Raw genomic sequence first — 12,717 nt, forward strand, 5'->3', positions numbered from 1 at the left:
TGTCCTGTGTTGTTGGTAACGTTTTGTAGAGCATTCAGAAGAGTCTGCCAGAGTAGTTATTTTCCACCACTGTTAGCCCCTTTCTTCACTGCCTCCAAAGGGCAAGCACCACTGTTACCAAGAAGCCGAGCACTGGAGTTAAAGGAGGCTACACTACCAAAAACATCCTTCTTCCATCTTCGGGGCTGTTTCGAATAGAGCCTAACTTGTCATGGGTGAGGCAGCACATCTGGAGAGAAAACCCAGACAGCTGCCATCAGCCCCTTTCCAGGAGCCTTGGGCTCAAGGCTAAGCTGCAGGAGCCTGAGACATTGTCTCCTCCACAGAGCATGGAGTCACCCTTTGTGTCAGAAGCACTCACTCGATCCTGGACACCAGGCAGTGGTCAGATTAAAAAGCCTCTCTCTTTTATTTCCAGGCTCTCCTGGCCTCCTTACTGAGCTATGCCTTTCCCTTCAGCTTTGCAATTAAAGCTGGGATGTTCTCAGCGCTTTTTCTGAAAAGAGCTTTGCCTCTACTGAGGCAGGAATAGTAAGATGCACCAGAGAAGCAGCCAGAAAGGAGGCATCAAAGTAACTTCTAGCCTCTGGGAGGGTGCTCCTGCCTCAGTGAGACCTTTTAAATGTATCAATTATAAATCTATCATCCACTCCCCACCCCCACCACCACACACACCCACACACACATTTCACTAGAGTAACACTTTTTTGTATCAGACAGAGAGCCAGCTACTCTGTTTGTTGATAGTTTATAAATAAGATCCATCATCAAACATAAGCACCCCAGGGAAAAGCAAGCCGGACCCCCCCCCCCACCGGAGAGCTAGTCCTGATGCTTAGACTCTGGGCCTCCCCACTCCTTTCCTTACGCTCTAACACATGCTGCATCCCTGCTCAGTACATAAACATGGTGGCTTTGGAATAGCTCAGCATTTGCAGAAGGAAGCATCAGGAACTCACCTTGCCCTCCACTCCCCACCCACCCCACACCCCCATCACCCACCAACCCCCAACCTCACCCACTACCCCACCTCCACCCTCATCCCCAACCCCTCTCCCATGCCACCCCTCCAGGAGAGGCTGCTTTCTCTTGGTTTGTTGTTAGAACCACACATCAACTTCCGGTGGAGGGGGAGGAGGGCTTCCTGCAGTGAAAGAAAGTGGGGATCTTCACTCTTGTCTACTTTCTGTTCTGACTTGGACACCTTAAAGCCTTCCCAGTGGGGCCACATGTCTGCAACTTCCTTTCTGTCACTGGCCAGGTGCTAAGGGAAAACATGGCAAGCAAATCCAGCTTGTCTCTTCCTGGGACTGTGTGGGCCTTTCTCCAGCTCATGCCCTTACCTCAGGCACACCAGCTGGGCCGGCCTGGCCAGCCTCCAAGTGAACGCTTAGTTTCAGGCAGATTGTCCTGGCTGGCCGTCAGCAATCTTTTCTCTACCAGAATTAATTCATCTAAAAACACACTACCCTTCCCCCACACTGGGTGATCTTCCAGCCACTTTTGCTGTGCACCCATACCCGAAGCATCAATTTACAGAAAGATGAAAACACAGTCCTTTCCAGTTACCCGGTCTTTGCTGGGATTCTGAGCCCAGGCTTCCTCTATCAAGGGCTGGTGAAGCACAACTAACTTTGCCCACAGAGGAGCACGAAGATGACGCTGTGAGTTGCCAAGGAAAGGTTTGTGTGCCATGGGAGCTATTACATATGCAGCTCCAGGCCATTAGCAACCAACAGTGGATGGCCCAGACCCCAGGCTGGTGGGTCAGCCCTGGGAGAGACCAGCTCGTGTGGCTCCTTGCCTGCAGCCCAGGGCCTCCATAGTTGTGTAAAGGCGTCTGGAGCCAGAGATCCTCTCCTGGCTTCTGATGGTCATGTGGAGTATCCTAGGTGCCCCATGTAAACAAACACACAACGCCTCAAGAAGACACTCAGTGCTTATAGATCCCAGAATTCCTGCAGTGTTGCCTTCGCCTTCCTACCGAGCCAAACTAGGAACAACTGCAGGCTGTTGCTAGTGCCCACTATACTATGGGTAAGTCATCCCAGGCACAGATTTGAAAGGTGGTTCCTAGAAATCTCCAAAATAAAGGCTAGGGAACGTGTCCTTCTCCTCCAACTACGGTGCTCCCAAGATGACTTTTCTCTCCAAACTAATAAGTGAAGAACAGAAGACAAAGGAGCAAGCTAAGACCAAACAAAAGAGTGTGTGTTTGAGTGCTATTGCTCTCTTCTTTAGTCTTGAGTGAATCCTCTATTGCTCTCTCCTTTAGTCTTGAGTGAATCCTCTATTGCTCTCTCCTTTAGTCTTGAGTGAATCCTCTATTGCTCTCTTCTTTAAGTCTTGAGTGAATCCTCGTCAGTTTCCTCAACACACAGGTTCAGAGACGCATCATGACCTTCTCAAGGTCAAACATCAGACCACGACTAAAACTCAGCTCCACCAACTTAGACTTAGTGTTCTTAATATAGGAAGACGAACCCCCCGGTGTTCAGCAGGGTCTTGCTTCAGCAGTGGATTGGAGACTTCAGAATCGACAGGGTCTTCACCCTGGATGATGGGGGAGTATCCATAGGGAAAGGCTGGAGTGGAAGCCACTTTCAGTGACTTCTTGGCAATGTGCAGTAAGCTGGTCCCAGGGCGGTGGGAGGGAAGAGGCACATGGAGGTCTCAGTAGCCTGGTGTCTGTCTCCTTCACCCACTCTCAGGCAGGCTTCTTGCTCCTAGATTCTGAACCCAGGTTGCCCAGACACTCAACCGTACTCTTTGAGGAATATATGTGTTTTAGTAGAGGGTCTAGACAGACAGTAGCGCTTAAGAGAGATGAGTAGCCTGTATTTGAGTTGGCAATTGTGAGCCATTTGTTCAGAAGGTGTTTAAAGGGAACCATGTCTCCTTGTGAGTCTGAGCCAAATGAATGACTGCTGGAGGTTTAGCAGTACAATGAAGATTGTTCCGTCAGTCTGCACATGGACCCGTCCCTGGGATAGAGCTAACACTCCTGCAGCTACTGGGGACATTGAGGAATGGATCAGGATAGTTGTCACAGTAGAGCTTGAGGCTGCCACTGACTGGAAGTTTCCCCTATGACCCAGGGGGATGCATACTTGGAACATGTTACCCCACCTAACCCTCAAAACAACCACATGAAGCTGCTGCTGTGTGTGTGTGTGTGTTGTCCCTATGTAACTGATAGCAAACAGCAAAACTGGTCCCACACTCTGGGCTTTTAACCAACCCCACCCACGTCATTCCTATGAACTCATGTTGCAGAGTCTCAGAAGGACCCAGTGTGGACAGCATGGAAACCCCGCTGTAGTATCTCAGTACTAAATGTATCTTTTCGCTTCTGTTCTTCCAGCCCACTAGCCGACTTGTATCCAGATTGTTACATTTTTAGAATTTTGTAGGTCAGTTATTACAACCATTATTAAAAATTAACTTATATATAATCTTACAGTTAAATAAATTCTATTTAAGACAAGGAGAATACTCAGGTGTCCACGCTTCCCGAGTCTTTCTTTTCTGTGCTCCGGATGCCGTTTGTCTCATGTCTACAAGGAATGGGCTCACAGTGCTTACAGTGATGCGGACCTTCCCACTCAGCACGCGGTCACTCCATGGTGATAGGGTGGAAGGATGTACGTTACAGCCACTGGCAAATACTATCAGCCAAGACAGTCCCAGAAAGTTAACTCAAGCCATTCATAATGACTAGAATGCATAGCACAGTCGAAACATTGCTGATGCTCACAGGGTGGGGAGAGAGGACTCGGGAGGATGACACACATGATGGTCAAACAACGGATTGTTCAGGAAAAGCAGCTCTACTGGGGAAGAGACCTTGAAGCTTCCAAGAGTGTCTCTTGCCCAGAACACCCTTCAAAACTGCCCTCCACACCACCCTGACCTATGCTGCTGTGCAAGATCTTATCTGATGGCTTTCATAAAGACTCAGGACCCACAAAACCAGCCTATGGGCAACCCCAACCTGAAAGCCAAACCACACTCTATAAAACTGGAATCCTTGATTTCGTTATTTTTTCTCACAGGCTCCCCACCCTCTGCCTTCCTTACCTGTAGGTCAAAATGTTCCCTGAAGAAAATGTTTTACTTTGAAACTAGAGATTGGAAACAGCTGACATTTGAGAGAAGCGTTAAGTAGTGGTTTCGAATATCACATAAAATGTGTTGCCAAGGAAGGAAAGTGAGACCCTGATGTGTTATAAAGCCAAGGGGCAGAGGCAGTAATAGGTGATACTCTACTTGATGCAATCCAACAAGGACTTAGCCAGGGCACATTGTTCCCACTGTCCCAAAAGTCACAAGACCCTGGAAGTCCCGTGCCTGGAAGCAGGCAGGTACTCAGACATGAGAAGTGAACCAAGGAGCCAGGAGAGGGCTCAGTCAGGAAAGCGCCTGCTATACAGGCCTGGTAACTGGAATTTGGGTCCCCAGCACTCACACAGAGGCCAGGTGATGGAGTATGTGCCTGTAATTCCAGCAATGGGGAGCAGAATAAGGAGGACCGCCAGGACCTGCAGATCAAATAGTCTTCCTGAATCAGTGAGATCCAAGTTCAGTGAGAGATCCTGAGTCAAAATTTAAGAGAAACATACCTATCATTAACCTTTGTTGTCTACATACATGTTTGTGCACATGCACCTGCACTCATGCATACACACACACACACACACACACACACACACGAATCAGTACCTCTGAGTCCATTGGTTTCCATGTGACAGAAGTAAAGACTCTCGGAGGCTGCAACATGAACCTGACTTCTAGAAGGGGAGGGAGGGTCACAGATGGAACATAAAATCTGGCTTTGACTGAAATCCAACTCTAAAAAGCATCAAGAGAGATGTCTCCTCGTCAGATTTCCTGCAATGCTCCACTGAAAAAAACACCACTGAAAGGGGCCCCAGGAGACCCATTGTGTATACACATGCGTTTCTCCAACAACAGCAGAACACAGCAGTTACCTTCGCGGGCTAGAGCCTGTCTTTCTAACCTTAGGTGAAAATATTTCACTTCCAGGGTTCCAGAAACATCCCCTTGTCCCTTTCAAACCTTGTCTGGGGAATGGCAAGAAAGAAGAGGGTGGGTAACCTCCAGAGACATTTCACTCCCTTCTAACTGATACACATACAATTGTCTAGGTTTTCTTAGGACATCACAGACAAGAAACAGTAGCAAACCGGGGTGTTACTTTGTCTCCGCCCCTCCCCCCCCCCCCCCCCATGGAAAAGCTATTGAGTTTTTTTGGTATCACTTCCTTGAGCCTCTTGGAATGTGTTTGTTCTTCCTGTTGGTTTGTTCCCTGCAACATGAGAGAATTGCACTATGACGCTACCAGGCAGAGTTCAGTACTCAGAGATTCACTAGCTGTCACGCTTGCCTTCTGTTTTGTTATCTTCCTCCCCTGTTCATGTTTGCCTCCTCCGTTTAAGGTCATTATTGGATGGAAGGGAGAATATGCTACCAGCGGTGAATAGAAACTATGATAACTCCAGAGTGCCTGGACCGATGTCAGCACCTTGCATTAACTGTCTGGAGAAACGAGTCTCTGCCTCTCTCCCTGCATTCTAAAGAAAGAAATGGGTTTCACCTCTGCCCTGGCCTCCCAGAGTCCCTTATCTCCGCTGTCCCCTGCCTCTGCCTGACAACACTGTCTCTGAAATTTACTTCTGGGGTCTATCAGATCGCTTGTCAAAGAAGTCTTCATGGTTTAATTCTTTAATTCCAGCCACTGTTCGTCACTCCCAAGATCAGAATTCAGCATGGTTCTAATCCCATTGCCTGTCAATTCATTTTAACCTCAATCTTTTTGCCACCTTATTTCCAGAACCTGTTTCCTGCTCTCACAAAAGCTTGGGGGAGGGGGAGACCCTGGAATTGAATTGATATGAATGATCAAAAGTGACCAGGAGGTAACATGAATATTCATGAGCTGGGACACCTTTCAGGCCTTGTCACTGACTGTCAGAGTAGCCCAGCTACTTGCTTTGTCTCTCTACATACCCTCAAAGACATACAATAATGCTGCTCAATACTAGGGAGAGAGTGTTCCCTAATGAAGGGGGAAAGAGAGGAGCCTTCCCAAAACCCAGCCATTGGAGAAAGACCCATGCCAATTGTACCCTGGAATCTAGGGGTTGTTGATTTCCCAGAGAACTCAATTTCTAAGCTGCAGAACCTGCAGTTCTGATTCAAGGGGGCCACAGTGGAGCCCAGGACTCTATTAACGTTCTTCCCTGTAAGTTCTGAAATTCAAAGCCAGAGTCCAGTGAGAAAAACGGGGCACAAGAAACAGAGGCAGGTCAAGTCCCCAGAAGAGGGGACCTGTGACTGTAAGAAGAGGCAGGCAGGGAGGAAGTGACTGGGATGGACCAGGCAGCATTTAGATGGGGAAGCAAGGCATGACCAGAGCCCCAGACCGTCCTGAGCCGTTCTCCTTCATTCCGTGTTAATAGAGGTTTCTGTTCTTGCCACTGGGGGATGGCAGTGAAAGTTGAGGGGGCCAGGGGAACAGAAAAGGCTGTGCAGGGTGATGGGGATGTGGCAGGTTAGCAGTCAGGATGGGTGGATAAACCAGCTAGTGTAGAACAGTCCCCAGTGTCAAGCATCACACAGAAACAGTTCCCTGTGAAGCGACTACAACTGCGTAAATCTTCCTCTGAGCCGAAGGGGTTTATCCTTTAAACCCCTGCCTGGTGGGGTTGGGAATTTATATTTAAATCTCTATCCCATTTCTGACCAGGACTCTCCCAGCAAATCCCTAAGGAAGGCAGTCATTTACCCTGAAAATCCCAGGCTGCCTGAACGCGGTCCTGTTCAGGGCTTTCCTTGGGTGATGCGAATTATCAATCTCCTTCCTCCAACAGCTCAGAACTAAACCCCACATGAGCTTGGCCTAAAGGCAGCAGAGAAGGAAATCCCTGAGCGACTTCCTGTTAGCCTAGAGGTAGATGAGTTGCTCTCCAATTGCTCTACAAGGGGGCCAGAAGGAAAAGCATCCATTAGGTATTAAAGTCAGAGGCTTTGACTGCCACCCAGTTACAAGGTAACTGACTCTGATTCTCTGTGCCTCTTCCCGGGTACCAATTCAACTTCCATTAATACCCCCATGGTGGAGATTTCTGATTTTTAACACTGAGGTCAAAGGAAATAGCATTCAGTTGGATTTATACAATCTCTGCAAACCAGGGATTCTAACTTTCACATACTGTATCAGGGTACCACAAAGAATGTTTGGTAGATCTCCAAAAAGGTTGTTTGAGGAGGCAATTCACTGACTGGACAGACGTCCTAAATCACAAACCCATTTTGACTAGTTAGTAACTAAGTACACTTGATAAAAGGCATAGAAGACCCATCTGTGGGTCTGTGGGTTTCGGTTTCATTATTTTACCTAACTCTCTCCCTGTAGTTTTATCAGCCATAGTAGATACCAGACAGAGATCATGCCTCACCTGCAGCAATGGAAGGAGTTCTTCTCTGAAACTCCCACCCAGGTAAAGGCAGAAAGAATTTCTTCACTGCAGAAAGAATTTCAGGCTGGTTGGCAGGTGAACTCCTGAGGTCCTCCTGTTTCTACCCTCAACTGTCCCTCCCTACATGGCCACTGCTGGGATTATAGATACTTCCCACAGTGCTCAGCTTTTAGCATCAATGCTGGGGACCTGCACTTCTGCCGTCAGGCTTGCATAGCAAGGACTTTACTGAGCCACCTCCCCAGCAGCCGGAGTTGGATTTTATTAAAAGAAAAATTTAACATAGATTCAAGCATAAGAATTAGTGGGTGGACAGGTACTCTGTGAGAGACCAAGACATACTCAGGTGTGGGGTGGGTCTAACAGCTTTATAATGGCCATATAAAGAATGCAGGTGGGCTTTGAAGTTATCATCTTTAAAGGTTTGTTAAGTTAAATGTGATCATAGAGGGGCTGTCAGGGACAAGAGAGGGTCACGGAAGATAAGGTAAACTCACAGGCCAACCCGAGTTGTAAGGGAAGCTAGGGTGTTCTCAGTGTAATAAAAGTTTGTAGTCCTGTTTGTGGGGTTCCCAGAGTAGCAGGTTTATGTCTGGGAAAGAAGTGATGGGAGCAGGGGTGGAGGGTGTGGGGTGGTAGGTTCTTGAGTATAAAGGCCACCAAAGCCACACCAGGCCATTGACCTATGGGTCCTTTGTCCTGCAGACTCAGAATGAATTTTGTGGACAAAGGAAGGGTGAATTTCAGAAAGGAATTCTATTGCAGGTGAGTGCTCAAGAGAAAGGAAGCAGACAGGGCAGCTTTAGAACAGGGGGTTCCCTAGAAAGGGCTGCAGCAGGGGTGGGGGCTCCTGCTGTAGGTTAACAAAGCCCTATTGGGCTGCAATATGGAGGGGTGAGTTGGTCTATCCAGTTGTCCTGCCCACAAGGTGGGACTGGAGTTTTGGACACAGGTTCCAGAGCATCTGGTCTCCCACAGCTTCTAGGTGACTGCTCATTAAAGTTGCCATTTATAAGGGGAAGGAAAACCAAACCAAGAAACCAGAGCTTGAACCAGCACCCTTCAGCATTTTGGTGTGTCTAGGCTCAGGTCAGTACTGCCAATAGAACCAAGGACATTTCCTGCTTCTAGACAGGATGGAACTGGTTGTCATGGACAAGAAGCAGATGTGCTGGCTTTCAAGTTGCTGCACGTTCACTGGCTGCTATCTTTCTCCGGTTCTCACGAGGAGCAAGGCCGTCCTTGAAGGTCATATTCTCTGAAGCCTTGAGTACACCCCACTGCTATTTTAACATTTTTGAAAATATCTTTATATAAAAAGAATATTGCCTCTGTGTAGCAACCGTAAAGCAAATGTTGATTTTCCTAGAATTCTTGATTCTCACCAGCCGGAGGCTTCAAGCAGACTCCAGGGCTAGGGACCTCTTATTCTTCCCAAGCCCCCATAATTTTCACTGACTTTCTATCCAGCCACAGTCTGGGGGTGCAGCCACAAGTGTCATGTTCCCATGGTTTCCCTCAGGTCCACTTTTAGACTGTGCCTCAGGTACCACACAATTCTAGGAATGATAGATTTAAAAAATAGTGCACAATCAAGTCAGAAATCAAAGACCCCATAAACGCTTCCCAGTCAGTCAAAGGCAAAGCTACTTCCTACTTCATCACCTGACTTCCCTCAAACAGTGACAACATCTTAGTGAAAAAACAGTGGAGGTGGCCAGAAGGTTGTTTCTAGTCCCTGTAGCTTCCCACCTCAAAAAAGGAGCACAAGAGAAAAGAAGACATGAACCAATTGTCACCTACTGGAGGTGTAAGGCTGTAGATGTGGCTGAGTTGGGGAAAGGGCTTTAGGAGAGAAAAGTAGGGAATACATTGCTCAATAATATATAGGAAACGGAGTTAAATTTCTATTTCAGAAAAGTAATAACAAATTTAGTATATCTCGTGCAGCATTTAGGACATGTTTATATTTCAGTATTTGCCTAAAATTCCAGTTTAACTGGGTGTCTTGGGTTTTCTATTTGTAGAGTCTGGCAAATGTAGGAGAGAAGAATTCACAAAAAGTAGCCTAATAAAAACCTATTTTTTTTTCAAGGTTGGAGATGTGGCTCAGTGGTAGAACATGTAGTTACCCAATGTACACAAGGCCCTGGATCTGACTCTCAATGCTAAAAGGACAAGGCACATTGTTATGACAGTAGATTGCTATCTGCAGCCTTCTTGCTAACTCCATTCCTTTCTGGCCACAAGACTCTAAGTTCCTGGACCTGTTTTCTAGTTGAAATGGTTGGGTTGTGCTTTTCTCTGGATCTTAGTAGGACCAATGTACCTTGTTGGTTTGTTTTGTGTGTGTGCACATGTATAAGATGTGTGAACACGCCCGTTTGTGGGTGTGGATGTGGACATACTCATACCACGATGTACATGTGGAGGTCAGAGGACAACGGTCTCAACTCAGCCCTCACTGTCCACCTTGAAAGAGACAGAGTCTCTTCCTCGCTGCATAAGCCGAACTAGCTGACGTGTGAGCGTCTGGAGATTTCTCTGTCCTCACCTCTTTCCTGTAGACTTCCCTCTACCCTGGGATTACAAATGCTTGAGCTACTGTGTCTGCCGTTTGCGTGGGTTCTGGGGTCTGAGGGAAGGTGGCCAGGCTTGTGCAGCAAACAGTTCTACTTACTGACTTATCGATCAGTGTGCCTTTAAATCCCAGAGTTTCAGATAACAAAAGCATCCAAGCAGAGGGATGCTGCTGTCAGTGTAGAAAGAGGTCCCCGTCTTCTTGATCCAATAAGAGGAGGGTTTGGGGGCAGGAAGAATGTTTGAGCACCAAAAGATGGTCCATGGTAGCAAACAGAAGGATCAGAAGGGGAGAGAAGGTGTGGTACCCACCCTCAGGAATTCCTCAGGGCACTTGAGGCAAACAAATTCAAGCAACCTTCAAGGTTGATGGGGCACACAGCACACACAGACCTAGCACACAGCACACACAGACCTAGCACACGGCACACACAGACCTAGCACACAGCACACACAGACCTAGCACACAGCACACACAGACCTAGCACACAGCACACACAGACCTAGCACACAGCACACACAGACATAGCACACAGCACACACAGACCTAGCACACAGCACACACAGACCTAGCACACAGCACACACAGACATAGCACACAGCACACACAGACCTAGCACACAGCACACACAGACCTAGCACACAGCACACACAGACCTCGCCATCAGCAGCTCCCAATTAGCAATTGCCACAGCTGGGCTGGTTTGTCTGCCTCTGACGACTGGCAAATAAGCAGAAAATGGACCCAGATGTAATGGTCTATTATTTCCAGCAATGGGAACATTTGGGTGCAGGGTCCCTGGGTGCTCAATGTATAGGATAATGCATCAGGAGCTGGGTGTTGCTTTGCACAAATGTGTGCACTAAGAAAAGCTCCCAGAGATTAGAACTTCGATTTCATATCGGATTCGAGCAAACATAGCCATGCTCTCTTCTGAAGGAAATGTGAATATCCTGGGATGAGAGCATCTCTCTGAGGAGCCAGCTCTCTTTGCTACTATAAACTAATCTGGTCCAGAGAGAGTCACTGTCATTGCATTTAGATACACATCACTAAAAACATATTTCTAGTGGGGATGGGGAAATTTGGGTCACCAGTATCCACATAACACCCAGGTGTGGCAGCATGCACAAAGTTGGCAAAGGGACTCTTGAATTCTGTTGGTATCCCTAACACTAAAAGACTGTGTCCATTGATGGACAGCCCTGTGAGTGAATTCCGGAAGGCATTCACAGCTATGCCACCAAAACTCTGTGATGGGAAATCCAGTTTACAGCAAGAGACAACTTCACTCTCTGTGTTTTAAGATGGGCACAGGATTTATTTTCCTTGGGAACGGTAAGATCTCAGACATAGACACAATTGCATTTACAAGAAAAGCTTATTCCTTTTTTCTAGTCCGGGAGAGGACTCTTCCTCTCTCTCCCCTCCCCAGAAAGTGTACAGAGAAAACCGGCGTCAAGCAGGAGGCAGAAGGATGGAGGAAAGCCTGGGCTAGCGCCTCTGTGCTTCTTTCCCTGGAGGGACAGTGGAGACAGTCTGATTAAGCCTGCTGTTGGCTAGTTTGAGTTAGGTCGGAGAGATGTGGATCCTGGACATGACAGTTGGTGTCTAGCTTCGGATGATTTAGGGGAGGAAACAGTGTCCCAGATAAATAACAGGTCAGGATATGGGCTCTGGATTAATTGTGTTGCACACTAAAGGTAATATGTCTGCTATTCTAATCCTGAGAGGACAGTGCATCCCCCAGGCCTGTAAGTCCCAGGTATCAACACATCAAAAAATACAGAAAAGGATAAACATGACTAATGCAGCCCTTCCCTGTAAAATCTCAATTTTCTGGACAAATAAAACCATAATCTAAAAGCTTTCATCTTTTGTAGGAAGGTCCTGGGGGTGGAAGGAATTGTAATCTCAATGGAAAATTCTCTCTTCACAGTTGGCTAGCCAGGTGGGGTGAAGCCCAAACAGAGACCGTGGGATCAGCAGAGCTTAGAGAAAGTCTGCAGCCTGTCAGGAGGAGCAGAAAGATTCATAAGATGACAAGTTATTCTGTGGTGTGCCCCAGGACAGGCAAGAAAAGGAAGACATGTCGGTCCGTTAAGGCTTCTGGTTGCAAATAACAAAATCCACTTCAGCCAACTGAATCAAAATATACAAAATATTAAGGCCATGTACGTCGGTGCATCCCTGTAATTGTAGCACAAAAGAGGCTTAGAGTAAAGATTTCAAGTTCAAGGCCAGCCTGGGCTATATAAGGAGGCTCTGTCTCGAAGCAGAAGGAAGAGGAGGAGAAGGAAGAGGAGGAAGAAGAGGAGAAGGAGGAGGAGGGAGAGGAGGAGGAGGAGGGGGTGGGAGGAGGAGGAGGAACAGTCACAGAAAATATTTACAGGATATTACATGGCTAGAGAAGTACACTCCCAGAGACTAAACAGTTAAAAACAAACAAACAAGAAACAAAGCAGCTCCCAGCGACACCATATAACTCTTTCTAACAGAACTACTATGGCGATTGCCTTCTCTGCTCTTCTCTCTACTTTCTCTAAGTGGCTTTCTAAGGAAGCTAGGGAACAGAAGCCCTCACTTTCCAGCTTTACCTCAGGAAGTCAAACCATCAGGGGACTGAGTCTGGAT

At 47.3% G+C, this 12,717-nt stretch overlaps 1 protein-coding gene across 1 annotated transcript in view; it reads left to right on the top strand.

Moving 5' to 3' along the window:
- Siah3 (siah E3 ubiquitin protein ligase family member 3) overlaps positions 1 to 334 on the top strand; it is a 69,804-nt gene extending 69,470 nt beyond the window's left edge. Inside the window, exon 2 of the mRNA XM_021181144.2 lies at positions 1 to 334. This exon is cut by the window's left edge and continues 850 nt beyond it. The gene's annotated coding sequence lies outside the window, so the exon portion shown is untranslated.
- Positions 335 to 12,717: the final 12,383 nt, after the last annotated feature.

Source organism: Mus caroli, unplaced genomic scaffold (genome assembly GCF_978045245.1).
Source record: "Mus caroli unplaced genomic scaffold, Mus_caroli_1 scaffold_12, whole genome shotgun sequence".
NCBI classification, from domain to species: Eukaryota; Metazoa; Chordata; class Mammalia; order Rodentia; family Muridae; genus Mus; species Mus caroli.